This window comes from Zeugodacus cucurbitae, chromosome X (genome assembly GCF_028554725.1).
Source record: "Zeugodacus cucurbitae isolate PBARC_wt_2022May chromosome X, idZeuCucr1.2, whole genome shotgun sequence".
Lineage (NCBI taxonomy): Eukaryota > Metazoa > Arthropoda > Insecta > Diptera > Tephritidae > Zeugodacus > Zeugodacus cucurbitae.
This window is the reverse complement of record NC_071672.1, coordinates 28285407-28310475: the sequence shown is the minus strand read 5'-3', so window position 1 is coordinate 28310475 and position 25069 is coordinate 28285407. Positions and strand designations below refer to the sequence as shown.

The 25069-nt window shown below is 32.0% G+C and overlaps 2 long non-coding RNA genes across 7 annotated transcripts in view; one reads left to right on the top strand and one right to left on the bottom strand.

Moving 5' to 3' along the window:
• Positions 1–21167, top strand: part of LOC128923057 (uncharacterized) — a 30721-nt gene extending 9554 nt beyond the window's left edge. For 3 of the 6 annotated variants that reach the window (XR_008472138.1, XR_008472136.1, XR_008472139.1), the window contains 4 exons: positions 3075–3324; positions 3393–3525; positions 3585–3759; positions 3960–4727. This is a non-coding gene — a long non-coding RNA (uncharacterized LOC128923057). Of the gene's footprint in view, positions 1–1801; positions 2549–2609; positions 3008–3074; positions 3325–3392; positions 3526–3584; positions 3760–3959; positions 4728–21113 lie in introns of those variants that run through there. The other 3 variants (XR_008472137.1, XR_008472140.1, XR_008472135.1) reach the window with 3 other exon arrangements.
• On the bottom strand, positions 19914–22590 carry LOC128923058 (uncharacterized). Its single transcript, XR_008472141.1, has 2 exons — positions 21555–22590; positions 19914–20653 (listed from the first exon to the last, which is right to left on the bottom strand). It is a non-coding gene; the product is annotated as an uncharacterized LOC128923058 (long non-coding RNA).
• Positions 22591–25069: the final 2479 nt, after the last annotated feature.

The window sequence follows — 25069 nt, the reverse complement described above, 5'->3', positions numbered from 1 at the left end:
CCATAGGAAAACCGAATTGAATTGAAATTAGGGCAACTAAATCTGTCTAGGGTCCCATAATGTCCTAATTGCAGCAGTTTTCAAAGGCTTTATTGGTAAAAAATTTAGATTATTTCCTAATTTTGGATTATTAAGTAACTGTAATTAACAACTTAAAAAAATCCCTTTTCGTACTTTTTCGAAGCCAAATATTTCGAATATTTTTTTTAATTATGACGCAATCTATCCCTAAACATAGTTTGGTCCAATACCCAGAAAAAAAGTTGATTTGATAGTATGGTGTAAGACTTTGTTGTTGACGACATTAACTTCAAGATACAACAGTTGTCAGGAGAGCTAATGCCTTTTAAATCAATAAACATTGTTGTTGATGAAAATAAAAGTTAAAATTGTCCAATTGATATTTATAAATGCGCTAGATATTGCGGGTATGCCACCATAAAAGCTTCGATTAAACAATCTTCTGAATTCACCACGATTGTGTAACGACCCTGCAAGAAAGGTACCGGCGAATTCTTCGGTGAAATGCCAGGGAGCGGTACCCGCAGTTTCAATGAAAGTTTCTATGCCATTCTTAAGGGCGAATTTACAGAACTACCCGAAACTATTGTGAACATGTGATCGTTCATCCCTTTCTTGTACAATACATTCATCAATTAACAATTTAGATATACCTCTTGCACAATTCTGTGCATGATCGTTTTACAATCACGGATGAAAGACCCAAAACTGCGAACCAAAATTACATGTTCACTTTCAGTACTGTTCTTGGTACTATTACGGATTTGTTTTGTTGTGTAGCGTGTAAACAAATAAAGAAGATGGCTCTCCAACAAGCTAACATGACACATACATACCTATGTATGTACATATGAAACTGTAAAATTTTGAACTTAAACGATAAATCGGTTTGAATCATTCGAATTGTCAGAATGAACATTTCCTCACTTTTAGATTTGCTGTGTTGTAGTATACTATTCACTACAGTGAAATTATTATTTATGAATAAAGACGGAAACCTTAGTATATATCTGGTATAAAAATCCACGGGATTGAGATTTGAACTTGAGGTCAAAATTTTTAAAATTATTGATGAAAATTTTCGTAGAGTTGATAATACGCACAAATTTTCATAAAATAGTTCATTTTTGATTTTATATTCAAGTTTTTAACAAATAAGTTAATTTCAAAATTGTTAGTTGATAACATGTAACATTTTATTTTATAATCTTAGAATAGATAATTCTTAATTTTTAATAGTAGTATTTATTTTTTTGAATTATAAACATTTTAATTTAACTTAGCACTAATTGGTGCACAATATTTTTAGTTAACCTGTCTCGAGCTAACACAAATAGATTTGATGGTTTTCCCACACGTGAGCAAGCAACATATAATTGCCCATGGGAAAAACATGGATTATCCAAATCTAACCCACAAATGGACATTTATTTATAATTTTACTCCATACTTATGTTGTGCTTAAGATAAAACAGGCAAATAGTGTTTTACAGTCCATACTTAGGTTATGCTTAAGCACTGAAAATGGGAGGCTTAAGCAATGCTTAAATAACAGCTGATTTTTGTTTTGAATTTGCTTTGAATTTTCAGCGACATCTTTCGTAGCGTAGGGCAAGTGTCCGTTCGTTTGCACTCAATAACAGCTTATACTTTTCCTTCAGTTTCCATAGGTGCTCCGACTCGCTAGTGTTGAAATTTGGGGTTCTTTTGTTGTTTTCATCTATTTTTGACATAATTTTCCTCGCAAATTTATGTATTGTCTGTTATAATTTAAATATTTCAAACATATTTTTATGAATGACATTTGTAAAACATATGTTGCCCATAACGTTGCCATATATCATAATAAAATTTTATAGAGATTAAGCATTGACTGTGAAACGCAAACGACTACTCAGTTTGCAACAATACTTAGCTAAGATTTTATTTAGGCACAACTTAAGTATGGACTGTGAAACCGGGCATTAGCCATACAAAATTCTATACCTAAATGCAAATAAATGAATTTTTTTTTGCAACTCTGCGATTTCCTAAATTCCTCTGAAATCTCCCAAATTCGAGGAAGATTTACTGGAAAAGAGTGGCAGCATTGCTTATTTGTCTGACCATACATATGTACATAACTTTATTTATTTCACAAATTGTATGTGATTTTTTCTTAAATTTAGAATATTGGAAGTCATAGATTCGTATAATTTTACCACAAATAGTATAAACTTCAAACAACTCATTTTCATTTAATGTTTTTAGCAAGTGGCAGCTTTTGTTATGACAGCCTAAATCCATGAAAATTTAGAAAGAAGTGTAGCGCCATCTAGTGTAACATAGCGCACTTAGCGCCTCCAACTGGTGGATGGCTCTTTGCTAATAATAAACAAATAATGTGCAATAAATAAATAATGCGACTATAAAGAGAGTTATAAACTATCCTATCTTTCAAGTTGGACCAAACTGCACACAGTGTTAAAAATTTCATTAAAATCGGTTCAGTAGTTTAGGAGTCCATCGAAAACAAACAACGTGACACGTGATTTTTATATATTAAGATATATATATTTGTTATTCAAATTTATTATTAAAAAATTGTACAGTGTTGATTAGAAGATTAATTTTTTCAACAATATTATTTGGAGAAATTAACCGGGGAAATTTAAAAGGAAAATGATTTTTGATGACATATATTATGAACCCACTAAGCGGGAAAATCAATTAACCGAGTCCAATTATCCGAGAAAATTTACATGGGCTTTCATATGCTATATTTTTTGCCCGATAACACCGTTCTATTAAACGGGGAAACCAATTAACCATAGGGTCAATTAAACGAAAAGTACCCTACAAGACGGAGCTAACTCATACACCACTACACATACAAAGTTTTTCAGCTTTTACCAACACATACGCTATAGTAACTTTTTGTAGTGAAATGGCAATCTCGGTAGTAGAGTGGCATCAACTCACCCTGATAATATCACACCTTATATATGTACATATATACTAAACATGAAATCTTTTGTTGGAATATACTTTTATCTTTTTATTATCCTTTTCAGATATTTGCAAACTTCGGAGAAAGCTTAAGCTGGATACCACCCATATACTCCCATATAGGAAGGTAGCTATACTTGGTATGGGTGCGGGGAAAACTACCAGCAGTTCTTCAAGGCTTACAACGGCAATCGTTCATCAATCGTACATTACAAATTCGACGTATGATGGAAGACGCACTCGTAGTCCTTTGTGTCAGGAAGTAACAAATATCATGCACCTAGAAATACAACACAAAATATGCTACAACAACAGGTATTATTGAAACGAATTTATTTGCAAAACTAAGACAAAACAATAATGATATTCTTATTATTTAACAGAGTTGGTATTAATGTTTCCCATGTTTATAATATTGGTGGATAATCGCCAAATGGTGTAGCAGCAACAACAATTTATACATATTCAAATTCACAATAAAAGTAAAATCGCACAACGCAACAGGCAAATAACAAGGTTTGTTCTACGAATATAGATATTTTAATTATTTCTAACCAACTTTAAATATTTTTCAGGCATCGGATGATGTACTACAAATTACATCGGACTTTTGGAGTAGCACTTTTAACACTTATTTTCGACGTGCTAAACACAGTGTCTCCTATGATGCCCTTGGATTTACACCATGGATAACACGTGTCAACACAAAATTTGACCATAACTTTAAAGCAGTAAATTTCCATTGTTTAGGTCGATGCAGTACCCGCTGGTGGAAGCCGAGGAAGAGGGAGACCTCCACTCCGGTGGAAGGACCAGGTGGAGAAGGACCTGTCTTCACTTGGTATTACCAATTGGCGCCAAACCGCCAAAAGGAGAGATGCGTGGCGCACTGTTGTGGACTCGGCTATAACCGCGTAAGCGGTTTCTACGCCAGTTAAGAAGAAGAAGAGGTCTTAATTAGACGAAAAAAATATATACCATGAAAAGGTTTGCTTTTTTCTTTAGGACACCGTTTTAACGATATTTTTTAAAGTATGTGGTTTTAATTTTCAATTGAAAATGAAATCACTTAAAAAAACATTTTAATTAAGTTTTACTATCAAAATAACTTACAAAAAAAGCAAAAAGTGACTTAAAAGTGAACACATTTATTTTTTTTATGTTCATAGGTAATATCTCTTAATAAACCCCAAATATAGTATCCCATCATGTTTTCATTGTATTGGCCTTGATAACGTTGATCGAAGCTCATAATTTTCTTTAAGATATACTGAGTGAGCGATTGGAAGAGATGGAAATTTATTTCCATTATGTAAATAAACAGTAGAACTATCGATGAATAAACGCCACTCGCTAGAAACACAAAGTATGCCAATTTCTTTGAACAAACCTTTTATGTCGTTGCTAAAACAAAGTCCATCTTCTTTTGTGAAAAATGTTGAGAATGTTTCATGCCTAGTCCTCTGATCCGTAATATTAACATCATCAAGCAAATTCCACTGTTTTAAGCGAGAGTCTAAAAGCTCTGCTTTACTTTTTGGCAAATTTAAATCTCTAATCAAATCATTAAAATCTTCTGTCCATCTTCTTTTGTGAAAAATGTTGAAAATGTTTCATGCCTAGTCCTCTGATCCGTAATATTAACATCATCAAGCAAATTCCACTGTTTTAAGCGAGAGTCTAAAAGCTCTGCTTTACTTTTTGGCAAATTTAAATCTCTAATCAAATCATTAAAATCTTCTGTCCATCTTCTTTTGTGAAAAATGTTGAGAATGTTTCATGCCTAGTCCTCTGATCCGTAATATTAACAACATCAAGCAAATTCCACTGTTTTAAGCGAGAGTCTAAAAGCTCTGCTTTACTTTTTGGCAAATTTAAATCTCTAATCAAATCATTAAAATCTTCTGTCCATCTTCTTTTGTGAAAAATGTTGAGAATGTTTCATGCCTAGTCCTCTGATCCGTAATATTAACATCATCAAGCAAATTCCACTGTTTTAAGCGAGAGTCTAAAAGCTCTGCTTTACTTTTTGGCAAATTTAAATCTCTAATCAAATCATTAAAATCTTCTGTCCATCTTCTTTTGTGAAAAATGTTGAGAATGTTTCATGCCTAGTCCTCTGATCCGTAATATTAACATCATCAAGCAAATTCCACTGTTTTAAGCGAGAGTCTAAAAGCTCTGCTTTACTTTTTGGCAAATTAAAATCTCTAATCAAATCATTAAAATCGTCTGTGGTGACGAAATGAGGTTTTGGTTGTTCTGGTGTCGGTAAAAACTCCTTATCGGAATTACTTTTATGAGAACTAAGAGATAAGCTACTATTTTGCGATAATTTTATCGATGGCTCAGGTACAGGTCGTGTCAAATCGTGTGAAACTGGAGTAGAAGAAGATTCAAGGTCAGGATTTCTTGTCTATTGTTAGTTTAGGATCACTTGCGATCTCAAGGGCAAACAATATTGTTTTTTAGCTATGATTCGTTTAGGATCATTTGCGGTCTCAGGGCAAACAATCCTTTACATTGCATGCATTAAATACTAAGGTCCATAACAATATATCGTTAAAACACCGTTTTAATAATATTTAAAAAAAAAATGTGGTTTTAATTTCTAATTGAAAATGAAATCACTTAAAGAAACATTTTAATTAGGTTTTACTATCAAAATAACTTACAAAAAAGTAAAAAAATAATTTAAACGTGCACACTTTTACTTTTTCTTTTATGTTCATAGGTACTATCTCTTAATTAACTCCAAATATAGTATTATTACTATAATTTTTACAAAAGCAAACTTTATACGAAAAGATGGCACTTTCTTGTCGTTTTTGTTCAGAATTAATAAGAAAATCATAAAATAAACTTTAGGACTAAGAAAATTTTTTTTTGTAGAGTCGTGTAATTAACAGATCTCTAAAACCAACATTGAGGCGCCGAAGTTGTTCATCTTGCTCCTGATTTGATTATGGAGGCATTATTAGGCTGAACTTGCAATTTATCATTTTCAATATTGTGATTTATAATTTATAAATTTTGAACGCAAGCAATAGCACTCAATTTATTAATATAAATGTAAAATTTTATTAAATTAGTATCTATATACAAATGAATGTACGCATATATGCAACAATCGTAATAGTAGTGAAATTTATTTTGTATTGTATAATACAAAAAAAAACAATACTTAAAACTTTTGTGAAATTGTAAATTATAAAAATTTAATAAATAATACTAACTTTATATGTAAAATATGTAAATTTTGTCAATGTATAAATGATAGCCGTAAAACGTTTGTAAAAATGAAAGTTTACTTTCTACTGAAATGCTAATTTAAAAATTAATGTATTATAATTATTACAAATGTAAAATACCATACTAATTTATAAATGTAAATACCTCATACAATTAAATAAATAAAAATAAAACAATTTCAATTTTTCATTTTTAAACGGAAAAGTAGGTGACCTATAGAATGAAGACCAATGGATACCAATGAACCAAATTTAAGTAACGAAATGGTGACCCAACAAATGACCAATACCTGTGATTAAAGGGTTACCCTGAAAATTATAAATCAAACCACTGTCACCAATCGTCTCCACTGATAGATGGCTGATTAAAAAAAATCCTACAGGGGGCTCTGCTAAACACAGAGTGACATATGCCTTTCCAAACAAAGAAAAATTAGAACAGAAAGACATATGCAGCATTGGCACCAAAATCAATGAGAGAGAGCGAGCAAGATAATCACACCGACAAGCCGTAAAAGAGAGAAGTGGTAACTTTTTACCTGCTGCGAGACCAAAAAATAATACAATCTTTCTTCTATACTCGTCTTGCAGGGTACTGTACAATGAAATATTATGAGTGGCAAACTATTGACTGAAATTCATATGGCAACGCCAAATCAGAAATGTACTGAATCGTAAATTGGAACGAGAGCGTACATAGGACAGATTAACTTTGGAACAGCAAGTACAAAGAAATGTTCCATTATTGAATGAGCAACTAAAGAGTGCCTATTAATATGTTCGGACCAACGTTGAAAACATTTTGAAAACACAATTTGTGGATTGTGGAACCAAAGTCGTTCTGACCGACATCATGTGTTTTCGATGCGTTGCCATTGACAGTACACAAATTTATTTGTTTCTGTTTTATTTTGTTTTTGTTTTAGGTTTTCTGCAATTCGTGCGATTTCATTTGATTTCGAATTTCAATTCGAAACAGCTGATTTCTTTGTGACAGTTTGACAAAACAAATAAAAAAGAATTTTGTTGGTACACAATTTTTAATAATTTGAAATCTAACAGTTTTTATTAAAGAAAAAATGTTTTTTATGGCCATTTATTTGTTGTGAGCAATTATTAATGTAAAATCGAAGGACGGCCCTGCAAGACAGGTACCGGCGAATTCTTCGGTGAAAAGCCAGGGAGCGGTACTAGCAGTTTCAATGAAAGATTTTATGCGATTCTTAAGGTCGAATGGACAAAAGTACAAGAAACTCTTGTGTACGTGTGAACGTTCATCCCTTTCTTGCACATTACATTCATAATTTAGCAATGTATATATACCTCTTGCACAATTTCGGGAATGTTATTGGTACAATCACGGATGAAAGACCCAATATTGCGAACCATATCTCCACGTGCACTTTCAGTACTGCGACCCACAAAAGCCCAGAAACTATACCAGCTATTTTCCGTTAGTTCTACCAAAATCCCAAATGAGAATTAATAACAAAATCATTAATTATCTATACTAATATTATAAAGCTGAAGAGTTTGTTTATTTGTTTGTTTGAACGCGCTAATCTCCGAAACTACTGGTTCGAATTGAATAATTATTTTTGTGTTGGATAGTCCATTGATCGAGGAAGGCTATAGGCTATATAGCATCACGCTGCATCCGCGACCAATAGGAGCGAAGAAACAGTGGTAAATGTATAAAAAACGGGAGAAATTATTTATCTTTGAAGGCTTCCGTTCCTTGCGCTGCGAAAGCGATTCAAGATACAAAAAAGTTATGTATGAAAGAATTATTTGTCTTTTAATGATCTTAAAAAAGTCCGTGAGTACCGTTTATGTGATAACTATTATACTATATATGATGATTTTCGTTATTCTATTGGACTTTATGCCGAATATATGGATAAAATTGTGTGTTATCTTAATAAAACTATAGCAATAAATTGCAAGAGCATAAAATGTTCTGTTGCACCCAAACTTAGGCGTTCCTTATATGTTTTAGTATTGAAATATCCGTGGAAGTACAGGGAAAAAGTAAACAAATATTGAAAATTTGCTAGAAAGATAATAATAAAAGAATTATACTTATGATGACAATAACGGCGGAACAGATAATATTGATTTTGTCAACAATACAATTTCAAAAAGGCATTGCGTTGGCTCTCGCATCTACTGGAATTTCTGCAACGTTACTAGAAGTTGGAAGAACGGCACATTCGGCACTGAAGCTTCCGTTAAACATGCAAATCAATGAAACACCTGTTTGCAAGGCAATCAGCTGTGGCAAAAGTGATGAATTGTAAACTGATAGTATGAGATAAGTGCAATTCTCTAGACAGAACAATGAAAGATCTGTGGATCAATAATCGTCGCTTTGGTTGCGCAATGATACCGTTAGCTGGCGATTTTCGACAAATACTTCCTGTTATTCCAAAATCAACACCGGCGGCTGAATTGAATGTCTCAAGTCGTAGTATTTGTGGCGGTACGTGAAAACCATATGATTGACCATGAATATGCGAGTGTTCCTGCAACAGGATAAAACCACAGAAGAACTGTTAAAAATTGTAAATGGACAAATTCCGGTTGATTTTTTCAATGGTTTGATATCAATTCCACCTGCCATTTGTCTATTCACTTCAACGAAAGACGATCTGAATACATTGACCAAAATTATAAGTACCTACGATTGGTTGAGTGCACGCGCAATTTTAGCTGTCAAAAATACCGATGTTGATGATTTAATCTATACGATTCAAGTCAAATTCAGGGAGATTTATTATTAACCCAAACGATTACCTCCTCCCGCCCAACCGACGCGTGGGGCGCAGTCCGCATGCGAGCGGAATTTGCCGAGTCTAGAAAGGCAAGAGATTTTTAAGCGTCCGGTTCTCAAACTGCTCAGCTACAGAAACAAACATTTCAACAGCTGAGAATTAAAAATTTATAAAAACAAAAAGTTAAAAATTTCTGAATATTACTTATTAAGAGAAGACAAAATAGTTTTTTTGATGCTAAATATTGAGTCAGATGGATCAAATGTGCTGGAATGCGAATTAAAATCATGACATATTCGGCAGAATGGTTCATTTAACTCAAAATTTGTTCTAGAAGATTTTAGAAATAATGGTCTAAACTGCCTGGATGAACGCAATGGGACATTAAACTTAATATCAGACAAAAGGAATGAACTACAAACTAAACCATTCAAAAGTTTTACAAGGAAAATTATACCTAGCATTTCTCTGCGACTAGTGAGTGTGGGAAGATTTATAAGTTTTAAACGGCTAGTATACGGGGGAAGATTCAATCTTAAATCCCAATGTAAGTGGCCTAAAGCAAAAAGTAAAAATTGTTTTTGAACGGACTCAAGCTAATCAGAATGGGATTGATAGCTAGGATTCCATACCACAGAACCATACTCCAATATAGGCCTTACCAATGTTGTAAAAAGAAATTTTAGTAATATACGGATCACTAAATTCTTTAGACCAACGTTTAACAAAGCTAAGAGCACCTTTAGCTTTTAAGACAATTGAATTTACATGAGAATTAAAATTTAGTTTAGGGTCCATATTAACTCCTAAATCAACAAAGCTAAAAACTTGCTCTAAACTGAAGTTATTTATTACATAGGGGGAAAGATCAACAGTTCTACGGGAAAAGCACATCGTTTTACATTTTTTAAGATTCAGTGGCATATCATTTTTGTGACACCAAGTAACTAAACTATTTAAATCCGATTGCAACTCAGTCCTTTCGTTATGAGAAGTATATGATTTAAAAAGTTTTACATCATCCGCATATAATAAAATTTCTGAAAACTTAATTACTGAAGGTATATCATTGATGAACAACAAGAACAGAATCGGGCCGAGATGACTACCCTGTGGAACCCCTGAAGTGACACTAATTGAATCGGATAATGTATTATTAAATAAAACTTGTTGTTTTCTGTTAGTAAGATATGAGGATACCCATTCAAGAAGTCTTGGTTGAAAACCAAGAAGATTCAGTTTTTGCAAAAGAATTGAGTGGTTTACTCTATCGAATGCTTTACTAAAGTCTGTATATATAACATCAGTATTCTTGTTATCCCTAAAACCCATTGACACATGGTTTACAAATTCAAGCAAGTTTGTTACTGTAGATTTCCCTTTACAAAATCCATGCTGAGAGAATGAAATTAAAGGAGAGATTAAGAAAGTTATTTGGTCAGTGACAATAGCTTCAAAAAGTTTGGGTATAGCTGACATTTTAGCTATCCCCCTATATTTCTCAACAGATGACCTAACTCCACTTTTATGCAAAGGTAATATAAAAGAGTTTTTCCACATTGACGGAAGGTTAAAAAAAAAATTGTTTAAGAGATAGGTTAAAAAGCTTAGTTAAGGGCAGATAGATATGTTTTGCGCAATTTTTAAGAAAGCTTGAGGGAATCATATCAGGGCCATATTTAAACGAATTTTTTAACGTAACTAAATAATTTAAGACATCTGTTTCAGAAATAATTGGTGTATTAATTACAGTACTCGGACATAACACTTGATGATATGGCACATTCATAGGGTAGTTTGAACAATAATTGGATTTGAAGAATTCTGCAAACATATTAGAAATAATATAATTGTCACATGACATTGTTGATTTATATTTCATCGCGGACGGAAAATTTGAAATCCTGCGTTTGGAGTTAACGAAACCATAAAACAATTTCGGATTACGAATAATATTATTTTTTACTTTGATTATGTAGTTTTTATAACATTTTTTGTTAAGTTCCTCAAACTGACGACGCAATTTAGAATATTTTAAATAGTCAACAAGAGCTCCAGTTCTTTTATAAAGTTTAAAAGCACTAGCTTTTTTATTTTTTAATTTACATAGCTCATTCGAATACCACAAATTTGAACTTTTTCTTTTGATAATAAAACATTTCGGAACAAATCTTTCAAAAATATTAAAAATTGTTTCATTAAAATGTGATACATTTAATTCAATATTACCACTATAATCAGGCCAAGTCAATTTAGAAAGTTCACAATTAATCTTTTTGAAGTTAGCTTTCGCAAAGTTGAACCGAGAACAAAGGTCCTGTTTGTTGCATACAAGTAATTCGTCTATGATTTCGATATTAATTTCCAAGGCAGGGTGATAAGAGTCCTCTGGCAAAACTAAAGGATCAGATCGGACCACAGAAACTGTTGAAGTATTATCAACATAGACCAAATCTAAGAATTTACCAAACTTGTTCGGAATTAAGTTAATTTGGTTAAGACCCATCCCAGACATTTCTTCCAAAAACTCATTAAAGCTTAAACGAGTGCAAAAAGGAGTAATGCAATCGTCAACAGATTTCCAAGATACACACGGTAAATTGAAATCGCCTAGAACAATTATGTAATCAGTATTCTTAGCAATTGAAAAAACATTATTTATTAAAGAAGCATGCTGCGTATATACAGATAAGTCCGATTGAGGCGGAATATAAGATAAAGTTAGATAAATAGAACATTTATTAATACAAATTCGTATGCACTTAAATTCAATAAAGTCCGCATGAGGAACTTCTACTTCTTCAGATGGAATTGAAGAATGCACAGCAACAGGGGTGTACTATGCGATTATGCGATTTATTTATTTATTTAAATTCATTTTATTTGTTTCCATGAAAATTCTCAAGCGTTTTTGAGAAATGAAAAGTTACGATTACGAAAAGATAAGGGGGTGCGCGATTAATATAAAAAACCTAATTGCCTGTATTAAATGAAAATATAAAATAGCCGTCAAAATAAAACGCGTGCGTACGGTTTCACGGTTAAAACAAGAAGATCGCATCTAAAGATTTGAAATTCACTACTTAATATTTCGTTATCAAAGATATGAGGTTTAAGCCAAGTTTCAGTAAAAGCGATGACTTTAAAATTACAATTAGTGCTGTTCAAATACAATTCTTTTAATTTTGTATTTAAACCCCTTACATTTTGATAGTGAATTTGTAATGAATTTTTTATAATTAGTTTTTTGAATCCGCGGCATTTTTTGGAATATGAGCAATTACAGTTTGTTTTTGTTGCTTTTGCTCGAATTCGCGCACGAAAGCACCAGGTGGCCAAAATGATTCATCAAGTAGCAATTGAAAATTAACAGCTGAAACGCCAATCTTGAAAGAAGATATGTTTCTTTCGTATTTAAAGTTAAATTTTCTGACATCAATATCAATATCGTTAATTTTTAATTTCGACGAGATGTAAAACTTTATATCTTCGATTGTGGTATCCGAAGCGAATCTCGAAACGAAAATTGATTTTCGTTGAGGTATTACTACCAAATTTTTTGCCACAAACTCAGAGTTAATAGGAGGCGGATCCTGAATAGTTTTCCGCTTAAGGTTATCGTTAATTGTTTTCGGAGGATTAAGCACTTTTGAAGAGGAAGGCTTCTCTCCTTGAGGGCAAAGAGATGAGAGATTAATAAGGTCTAATTTCACCGGTGATATACTTCTTACGGACAAAGTGGCAGGTTCTTCATTAGACGGACGTTTACGTTTTGATGCAGGCTTAGCATTATCATCTTGATCATTTAGGCATTTAAATGATTGAAACAACACTTCATAATGCTTAAATTTTTCTGTAAGGTTTTGAAGTTCTCGACCGATTTCTTTAAAATTATTGCGCGCCTGTTTAAAAACTTTAAATAATTCAATATCTGTCGGTCTACACTTTAAGCACGACCAGCGCAGACCCTTTCCATCGAGAATAGAATCTAAGATTCTACCTGTCAATCCAGCACATTTAAGATGGGCAAGCCCGTCACAAAGCCAACAAGAAACAAAACGATCAGAATCGCCTTTAATAATACAATTCGGAAAATTGCAAGTCATTATGAAAAAAAAAAAGAAAAAAAATTTAAATTGAAGGAAAAAACAGAATAGTAAATAATAATAAAAATTAAAATATGATATAATAGTAAATAGAAAAACAATAATAGTTATACTGAATTAGCCGAGATTACAACCAAGCCACTTAAAAATAACACGCAAACAGCTGTGAGCAAAAATGAAAGAAAAAAAAGACGAATCAAAAGAAAAAGAGCAAATTAAAACAAAAACAATATGCAATCGCACAAACAATTGCAAAGTAGGAAATAAAATTGATAATTGATAACAACAACAAATGATTTAAAAGACTCGGCACCAGAATTTAAGAAAATAGTTAAAATACAATTAAAATTTAAATATAACACAAAAGCAAATTAGCACAAACACTTAGCTTTAGATTACACTTATTAAAAGTAAACTTTCTTTAATTATATTAATAAATTTAAGCACAAATTCAAGAACCGAAAAAAAATTAAACTTCACAGTTTGACGTGTTGCCAGATCATTTTGTGTGTTGAATTTCTAAATTTTGGATTTGTTTGATATGCCGCCGCATCATTTAAAGTTGGATCTGTCATTATTATGTAATTATGTCGAAACTGTGTAATTGAACCCTGATTGTGACGCAGCTATCGAATAATGTGATAGTTGCAAGAGTTTTGAAAGGGACTTACAAGGGGCAGAATGCTTGATTCCACCAATTCCTCTGAGTTCCAACGATTTGCCATTTCAGTTCAAACGTATTAGTTTCCAGTGAAACTTGCATTTGCGATGTCAATCAAGAGGTCACAATGACAGTCGCTGGAAATGTGTGGCAAATCTGGAAATGCCATGTTTTTCATACGGTTCTGTAGATTTACGCTCCGGAACAGAAAACAAAAAATGTTGTTTATCAAGCTGCGTTACATTGAAAAAAAAATGTAGAAAAATCGAAAATAAATGCTTTTCAATACAATCTAAATTCAACTTCCTTTTCAAAACAAATAATTTCACGCAGGGCAGTTGATAACATGTAACATTTTATTTTATAAGCTTAGGATATATAATTCTTAATTTTTAATAGTAGTATTTATTTTTATGAATTATAAACATTTTAATTTAACTTAGCACTAATTGGTGCACAATATTTTTGGTTAACCTGTCTCGAGCTAACACAAATAGATTTGATGGTTTTCCCACACGTGAGCATGCAACATATAATTGCCCATGGGAAAAACATGGATTATCCAAATCTAACCCACAAATGGACATTTATTTATAATTTTACTCCATACTTATGTTGTGCTTAAGATAAAACAGGAAAATAGTGTTTTACAGTCCATACTTAGGTTATGCTTAAGCACTGAAAATGGGAGGCTTAAGCAATGCTTAAATAACAGCTGATTTTTGTTTTGAATTTGCTTTGAATTTTCAGCGACATCTTTCGTAGCGTAGGGCAAGTGTCCGTTCGTTTGCACTCAATAACAGCTTATACTTTTCCTTCAGTTTCCATAGGTGCTGCGACTCGCTAGTGTTGAAATTTGGGGTTCTTTTGTTGTTTTCATCAATTTTTGATATAATTTTCCTCGCAAATTTATGTATTGTCTGTTATAATTTAAATATTTCAAACATATTTTTATGAATGACATTTGTAAAACATATGTTGCCCACAATCTGGCAACACGTCAAACTGTGAAGTTTAATTTTTTCTCGGTTCTTGAATTTGTGCTTAAATTTATTAATATAATTAAAGAAAGTTTACTTTTAATAAGTGTAATCTAAAGCTAAGTATTTGTGCTAATTTGCTTTTGTGTTATATTTAAATTTTAATTGTATTTTAACTATTTTCTTAAATTCTGGTGCCGAGTCTTTTAAATCATTTGTTGTTGTTATCAATTATCAATTTTATTTCCTACTTTGCAATTGTTTGTGCGATTGCATATTGTTTTTGTTTTAATTTGCTCTTTTTCTTTTGATTCGTCTTTTTTTCTTTCATTTTTGCTCACAGCTGTTTGCGTGTTATTTTTAAGTGGCTCAGTGCTTCTCAAACTGCTCACTATTATATTGGTTGTGATCTCGGCTAATTCAGTATAACTATTATTGTTTTTCTATTTACTATTATATCATATTTTAATTTTTATTATTATTTACTATTCTGTTTTTTCCTTCAATTTAAATTTTTTTTTTTTTCATAATGACTTGCAATTTTCCGAATTGTACTATTAAAGGCGATTCTGATCGTTTTGTTTCTTGTTGGCTTTGTGACGGGCTTGCCCATCTTAAATGTGCTGGATTGACAGGTAGAATCTTAGATTCTATTCTCGATGGAAAGGGTCTGCGCTGGTCGTGCTTAAAGTGTAGACCGACAGATATTGAATTATTTAAAGTTTTTAAACAGGCGCGCAATAATTTTAAAGAAATCGGTCGAGAACTTCAAAACCTTACAGAAAAATTTAAGCATTATGAAGTGTTGCTTCAATCATTTAAATGCCTAAATGATCAAGATGATAATGCTAAGCCTTCATCAAAACGTAAACGTCCGTCTAATGAGGAACCTGCCACTTTGTCCGTGAAAAGTATGTCACCGGTGAAATTAGACCTTATTAATCTCTCATCTCCTTGCCCTCAAGGAGAGAAGCCTTCCTCTTCAAAAGTGCTTAATCCTCCGAAAACAATTAACGATAACCTTAAGCGGAAAACTATTCAGGATCCGCCTCCTATTAACTCTGAGTTTGTGGCAAAAAATTTGGTAGTAATACCTCAACGAAAATCTATTTTCGTTTCGAGATTCGCTTCGGATACCACAATCGAAGATATAAAGTTTTACATCTCGTCGAAATTAAAAATTAACGATATTGATATTGATGTGAGAAAATTTAACTTTAAATACGAAAGAAACATATCTTCTTTCAAGATTGGCGTTTCAGCTGTTAATTTTCAATTGCTACTTGATGAATCATTTTGGCCACCTGGTGCTTTCGTGCGCGAATTCGAGCAAAAGCAACAAAAACAAACTGTAATTGCTCATATTCCAAAAAATGCCGCGGATTCAAAAAACTAATTATAAAAAATTCATTACAAATTCACTATCAAAATGTAAGGGGTTTAAATACAAAATTAAAAGAATTGTATTTGAACAGCACTAATTGTAATTTTAAAGTCATCGCTTTTACTGAAACTTGGCTTAAACCTCATATCTTTGATAACGAAATATTAAATAGTGAATTTCAAATCTTTAGATGCGATCGACTGAACAGAGTCGGGGGGGGTGTATTATTTGCTGTGCATTCTTCAATTCCATCTGAAGAAGTAGAAGTTCCTCATGCGGACTTTATTGAATTTAAGTGCATACGAATTTGTATTAATAAATGTTCTATTTATCTAACTTTATCTTATATTCCGCCTCAATCGGACTTATCTGTATATACGCAGCATGTTTCTTTAATAAATAATGTTTTTTCAATTGCTAAGAATACTGATTACATAATTGTTCTAGGCGATTTCAATTTACCGTGTGTATCTTGGAAATCGGTTGACGATTGCATTACCCCTTTTTGCACTCGTTTAAGCTTTAATGAGTTTTTGGAAGAAATGTCTGGGATGGGTCTTAACCAAATTAACTTAATACCGAACAAGTTTGGTAAATTCTTAGATTTGGTCTATGTTGATAATACTTCAACAGTTTCTGTGGTCCGATCTGATCCTTTAGTTTTGCCAGAGGACTCTTATCACCCTGCCTTGGAAATTAATATCGAAATCATAGACGAATTACTTGTATGCAACAAACAGGACCTTTGTTCTCGGTTCAACTTTGCGAAAGCTAACTTCAAAAAGATTAATTGTGAACTTTCTAAATTGACTTGGCCTGATTATAGTGGTAATATTGAATTAAATGTATCACATTTTAATGAAACAATTTTTAATATTTTTGAAAGATTTGTTCCGAAATGTTTTATTATCAAAAGAAAAAGTTCAAATTTGTGGTATTCGAATGAGCTATGTAAATTAAAAAATAAAAAAGCTCGTGCTTTTAAACTTTATAAAAGAACTGGAGCTCTTGTTGACTATTTAAAATATTCTAAATTGCGTCGTCAGTTTGAGGAACTTAACAAAAAATTTTATAAAAACTACATAATCAAAGTAAAAAATAATATTATTCGTAATCCGAAATTGTTTTATGGTTTCGTTAACTCCAAACGCAGGATTTCAAATTTTCCGTCCGCGATGAAATATAAATCAACAATGTCATGTGACAATTATATTATTTCTAATATGTTTGCAGAATTCTTCAAATCCAATTATTGTTCAAACTACCCTATGAATGTGCCATATCATCAAGTGTTATGTCCGAGTACTGTAATTAATACACCAATTATTTCTGAAACAGATGTCTTAAATTATTTAGTTACGTTAAAAGATTCGTTTAAATATGGCCCTGATATGATTCCCTCAAGCTTTCTTAAAAATTGCGCAAAATATATCTATCTGCCCTTAACTAAGCTTTTTAACCTATCTCTTAAACAAGGTATTTTTCCGTCAATGTGGAAAAACTCTTTTATATTACCTTTGCATAAAAGTGGAGTTAGATCATCTGTTGAGAACTATAGGGGGATAGCTAAAATGTCAGCTATACCCAAACTTTTTGAAGCTATTGTCACTGACCAAATAACTTTCTTAATCTCTCCTTTAATTTCATTCTCTCAGCATGGATTTTGTAAAGGGAAATCTACAGTAACTAACTTGCTTGAATTTGTAAACCATGTGTCAATGGGTTTTAGGGATAATAAGAATACTGATGTTATATATACAGACTTTAGTAAAGCATTCGATAGAGTAAACCACTCAATTCTTTTGCAAAAACTGAATCTTCTTGGTTTTCAACCAAGACTTCTTGAATGGGTATCCTCATATCTTACTAACAGAAAACAACAAGTTTTATTTAATAATACATTATCCGATTCAATTAGTGTCACTTCAGGGGTTCCACAGGGTAGTCATCTCGGCCCGATTCTGTTCTTGTTGTTCATCAATGATATACCTTCAGTAATTAAGTTTTCAGAAATTTTATTATATGCGGATGATGTAAAACTTTTTAAATCATATACTTCTCATAACGAAAGGACTGAGTTGCAATCGGATTTAAATAGTTTAGTTACTTGGTGTCACAAAAATGATATGCCACTGAATCTTAAAAAATGTAAAACGATGTGCTTTTCCCGTAGAACTGTTGATCTTTCCCCCTATGTAATAAATAACTTCAGTTTAGAGCAAGTTTTTAGCTTTGTTGATTTAGGAGTTAATATGGACCCTAAACTAAATTTTAATTCTCATGTAAATTCAATTGTCTTAAAAGCTAAAGGTGCTCTTAGCTTTGTTAAACGTTGGTCTAAAGAATTTAGTGATCCGTATATTACTAAAATTCTTTATACAACATTGGTAAGGCCTATATTGGAGTATGGTTCTGTGGTATGGAATCCTAGCTATCAATCCCATTCTGATAAGCTTGAGTCCGTTCAAAAACAATTTTTACTTTTTGCTTTAGGCCACTTACATTGGGATTCAAGATTGAATCTTCCCCCGTATACTAGTCGTTTAAAACTTATAAATCTTCCCACACTCACTAGTCGCAGAGAAATGCTAGGTATAATTTTTCTAGTAAAACTTCTGAATGGTTTAGTTTGTAGTTCATTCCTTTTGTCTGATATTAAGTTTAATGTCCCATTGCGTTCATCCAGGCAGTTTAGACCATTATTTCTAAAATCTTCTAGAACAAATTTTGAGTTAAATGAACCATTCTGCCGAATATGTCATGATTTTAATTCGCATTCCAGCACATTTGATCCATCTGACTCAATATTTAGCATCAAAAAAACTATTTTGTCTTCTCTTAATAAATAATATTCAGAAATTTTTAACTTTTTGTTTTTATAAATTTTTAAATCTCAGCTGTTGAAATGTTTCTTTCTGTAGCTGAGCAGTTTGAGAACCGGACGCTTAAAAATCTCTTGCCTTTCTAGACTCGGCAAATTCCGCTCGTATGCGGACTGCGCCCCACGCGTCGGTTGGGCGGGTGGAGGGTAATCGTTTGGGTTAATAATAATAACGTTGCCATATATCATAATAAAATTTTATAGAGATTAAGCATTGACTGTGAAACGCAAACGACTACTCAGTTTGCAACAATACTTAGCTAAGATTTTATTTAGGCACAACTTAAGTATGGACTGTGAAACCGGGCATTACAAAATTCTATACCTAAATGCAAATAAATGAATTTTTTTTTGCAACTCTTCGATTTCCTAAATTCCTCTGAAATCTCCCAAATTCGAGGAAGATTTACTGGAAAAGAGTGGCAGCATTGCTTATTTGTCTGACCATACATATGTACATAACTTTATTTATTTCACAAATTGTATGTGATTTTTTCTTAAATTTAGAATATTGGAAGTCATAGATTCGTATAATTTTACCACAAATAGTATAAACTTCAAACAACTCATTTTCATTTAATGTTTTTAGCAAGTGGCAGCTTTTGTTATGACAGCCTAAATCCATGAAAATTTAGAAAGAAGTGTAGCGCCATCTAGTGTAACATAGCGCACTTGGCGCCTCCAACTGGTGGATGGCTCTTTGCTAATAATAAACAAATAATTTGCAATAAATAAATAATGCGACTTTAAAGAGAGTTATAAACTATCCTATCTTTCAAGTTGGACCAAACTGCACACAGTGTTAAAAATTTCATTAAAATCGGTTCAGTAGTTTAGGAGTCCATCGAAAACAAACAACGTGACACGTGATTTTTATATATTAAGATATATATATTTGTTATTCAAATTTATTATTAAAAAATTGTACAGTGTTGATTAGAAGATTAATTTTTTCAACAATATTATTTGGAGAAATTAACCGGGGAAATTTAAAAGGAAAATGATTTTTGATGACATATATTATGAACCCACTAAGCGGGAAAATCAATTGACCGAGTCCAATTATCCGAGAAAATTTACATGGGCTTTCATATGCTATATTTTTTGCCCGATAACACCGTTCTATTAAACGGGGAAACCAATTAACCATAGGGTCAATTAAACGAAAAGTACCCTACAAGACGGAGCTAACTCATACACCACTAAAAATACAAAGTTTTTCAGCTTTTACCAACACATACGCTATAGTAACTTTTTGTAGTGAAATGGCAATCTCGGTAGTAGAGTGGCATCAACTCACCCTGATAATATCACACCTTATATATGTACATATATACTAAACATGAAATCTTTTGTTGGAATATACTTTTATCTTTTTATTATCCTTTTCAGATATTTGCAAACTTCGGAGAAAGCTTAAGCTGGATACCACCCATATACTCCCATATAGGAAGGTAGCTATACTTGGTATGGGTGCAGGGAAAACTACCAGCAGTTCTTCAAGGCTTACAACGGCAATCGTTCATCAATCGTACATTACAAATTCGACGTATGATGGAAGACGCACTCGTAGTCCTTTGTGTCAGGAAGTAACAAAAATCATGCACCTAGAAATACAACACAAAATATGCTACAACAACAGGAATTATTGAAACGAATTTATTTGCAAAACTAAGACAAAACAATAATGATATTCTTATTATTTAACAGAGTTGGTATTAATGTTTCCCATGTTTATAATATTGGTGGATAATCGCCTAATGGTGTAGCAGCAACAACAATTTATACATATTCAAATTCACAATAAAAGTAGAATCGCACAACGCAACAGGCAAATAACAAGGTTTGTTCTACGAATATAGATATTTTAATTATTTCTAACCAACTTTAAATATTTTTCAGGCATCGGATGATCTACTACAAATTACATCGGACTTTTGGAGAAGCACTTTTAACACTTATTTTCGACGTGCTAAACACAGTGTCTCCTATGATGCCTTTGGATTTACACACGTGTCAACACAAAATTTGACCATAACTTTAAAGCAGTAAATTTCCATTGTTTAGGTCTTAATTAGACGAAAAAAATATATGCCATGAAAAGGTTTGCTTTTTTCTTTAGGACACCGTTTTAACGATATTTTTTAAAGTATGTGGTTTTAATTTTCAATTGAAAATGAAATTACTTAAAAAAACATTTTAATTAAGTTTTACTATCAAAATAACTTACAAAAAAAGCAAAAAGTGACTTAAAAGTGAACACTTTTATTTTTTTTTATGTTCATAGGTAATCTATCTTAATAAACCCCAAATATAGTATCCCATCATGTTTTCATTGTATTGGCCTTGATAACGTTGATCGAAGCTCATAATTTTCTTTTAGATATACTGAGTGAGCGATTGGAAGAGATGGAAATTTATTTCCATTATGTAAATAAACAGTAGAACTATCGATGAATAAACGCCATTCGCTAGAAACACAAAGTATGCCAATTTCTTTGAACAAACCTTTTATGTCGTTGCTAAAACAAAGTCCATCTTCTTTTGTGAAAAATGTTGAGAATGTTTCATGCCTAGTCCTCTGATCCGTAATATTACTGTTTTAAGCGAGAGTCTAAAAGCTCTGCTTTACTTTTTGGCAAATTAAAATCTCTAATCAAATCATTAAAATCTTCTGTGGTGACGAAATGAGGTTTTGGTTGTTCTGGTGTCGGTAAAAACTCCTTATCGGAATTACTTTTATGAGAACTAAGAGATAAGCTACTATTTTGCGATAATTTTATCGATGGCTCAGGTATATGTCGTGTCAAATCGTGTGAAACTGGAGTAGAAGAAGATTCAAGGTCAGGATTTCTTGTCTATTGTTAGTTTAGGATCACTTGCGATCTCAAGGGCAAACAAAATTGCTTTTAGCTATGATTCGTTTAGGATCATTTGCGGTCTCAGGGCAAACAATCCTTTACATTGCATGCATTAAATACTAAGGTCCATAACAATATATCGTTAAAACACCGTTTTAATAATATTTAAAAAAAAATGTGGTTTTAATTTTTAATTGAAAATGAAATCACTTAAAGAAACATTTTAATTAAGTTTTACTATCAAAATAACTTACAAAAAAGTAAAAAATAATTTAAAAGTGCACACTTTTACTTTTTCTTTTATGTTCATAGGTACTATCTCTTATTTAACTCCAAATATAGTATTATTACTATAATTTTTACAAAAGCAAACTTTATACGAAAAGATGGCACTTTCTTGTCGTTTTTGTTCAGAATTAATCAGAAAATCATAAAATAAACTTTAGGACTAAGAAATTTTTTTTTTGTAGAGTCGTGTAATTAACAGATCTCTAAAAACAACATTCAGGCGCCGAAGTTGTTCATCTTGCTCCTGATTTGATTATGGAGGCATTATTAGGCTGAACTTGCAATTTATCATTTTCAATATTGTGATTTATAATTTATAAATTTTGAACGCAAGCAATAGCACTCAATTTATTAATATAAATGTAAAATATTATTAAATTAGTATCTATATACAAATGAATGTACGAATATATGCAACAATCGTAATAGTAGTGAAATTTAATTTGTATTGTATAATACAAAAAAAAAAACAATACTTAAAACTTTTGTGAAATTGTAAATTATAAAAATTTAATAAATAATACTAACTTTATATGTAAAATATGTAAATTTTGTCAATGTATAAATGATAGCCGTAAAACGTTTGTAAAAATGAAAGTTTACTTTCTACTGAAATGCTAATTTAAAAATTAATGTATTATAATTATTACAAATGTAAAATACCATACTAATTTATAAATGTAAATACCTCATACAATTAAATAAATAAAAATAAAACAATTTCAATTTTTCATTTTTAAACGGAAAAGTAGGTGACCTATAGAATGAAGACCAATGGATACCAATGAACCAAATTTAAGTAACGAAATGGTGACCCAACAAATGACCAATACCTGTGATTAAAGGGTTACCCTGAAAATTATAAATCAAACCACTGTCACCAATCGTCTCCACTGATAGATGGCTGATTAAAAAAAATCCTACAGGGGGCTCTGCTAAACACAGAGTGACATATGCCTTTCCAAACAAAGAAAAATTAGAACAGAAAGACATATGCAGCATTGGCACCAAAATCAATGAGAGAGAGCAGCAAGATAATCACACCGACAAGCCGTAAAAGAGAGAAGTGGTAACTTTTTACCTGCTGCGAGACCAAAAAATAATACAATCTTTCTTCTATACTCGTCTTGCAGGGTACTGTACAATGAAATATTATGAGTGGCAAACTATTGACTGAAATTCATATGGCAACGCCAAATCAGAAATGTACTGAATCGTAAATTGGAACGAGAGCGTACATAGGACAGATTAACTTTGGAACAGCAAGTACAAAGAAATGTTCCATTATTGAATGAGCAACTAAAGAGTGCCTATTAATATGTTCGGACCAACGTTGAAAACATTTTGAAAACACAATTTGTGGATTGTGGAACCAAAGTCGTTCTGACCGACATCATGTGTTTTCGATGCGTTGCCATTGACAGTACACAAATTTATTTGTTTCTGTTTTATTTTGTTTTTGTTTTAGGTTTTCTGCAATTCGTGCGATTTCATTTGATTTCGAATTTCAATTCGAAACAGCTGATTTCTTTGTGACAGTTTGACAAAACAAATAAAAAAGAATTTTGTTGGTACACAATTTTTAATAATTTGAAATCTAACAGTTTTTATTAAAGAAAAAATGTTTTTTATGGCCATTTATTTGTTGTGAGCAATTATTAATGTAAAATCGAAGGACGGCCCTGCAAGACAGGTACCGGCGAATTCTTCGGTGAAAAGCCAGGGAGCGGTACTCGCAGTTTCAATGAAAGATTTTATGCGATTCTTAAGGTCGAATGGACAAAAGTACAAGAAACTCTTGTGTACGTGTGAACGTTCATCCCTTTCTTGCACATTACATTCATAATTTAGCAATGTATATATACCTCTTGCACAATTTCGGGAATGTTATTGGTACAATCACGGATGAAAGACCCAATATTGCGAACCATATCTCCACGTGCACTTTCAGTACTGCGACCCACAAAAGCCCAGAAACTATACCAGCTATTTTCCGTTAGTTCTACCAAAATCCCAAATGAGAATTAATAACAAAATCATTAATTATCTATACTAATATTATAAAGCTGAAGAGTTTGTTTATTTGTTTGTTTGAACGCGCTAATCTCCGAAACTACTGGTTCGAATTGAATAATTATTTTTGTGTTGGATAGTCCATTGATCGAGGAAGGCTATAGGCTATATAGCATCACGCTGCATCCGCGACCAATAGGAGCGAGGAAACAGTGGTAAATGTATAAAAAACGGGAGAAATTATTTATCTTTGAAGGCTTCCGTTCCTTGCGCTGCGAAAGCGATTCAAGATACAAAAAAGTTATGTATGAAAGAATTATTTGTCTTTTAATGATCTTAAAAAGTCCGTGAGTACCGTTTATGTGATAACTATTATACTATATATGATGATTTTCGTTATTCTATTGGACTTTATGCCGAATATATGGATAAAATTGTGTGTTATCTTAATAAAACTATAGCAATAAATTGCAAGAGCATAAAATGTTCTGTTGCACCCAAACTTAGGCGTTCCTTATATGTTTTAGTATTGAAATATTCGTGGAAGTACAGGGAAAAAGTAAACAAATATTGAAAATTTGCTAGAAAGATAATAATAAAAGAATTATACTTATGTTGACAATAACGGCGGAACAGATAATATTGATTTTGGCAACAATACAATTTCAAAAAGGCATTGCGTTGGCTCTCGCATCTACTGGAATTTCTGCAACGTTACTAGAAGTTGGAAGAACGGCACATTCGGCACTGAAGCTTCCGTTAAACATGCAAATCAATGAAACACCTGTTTGCAAGGCAATCAGCTGTGGCAAAAGTGATGAATTGTAAACTGATAGTATGAGATAAGTGCAATTCTCTAGA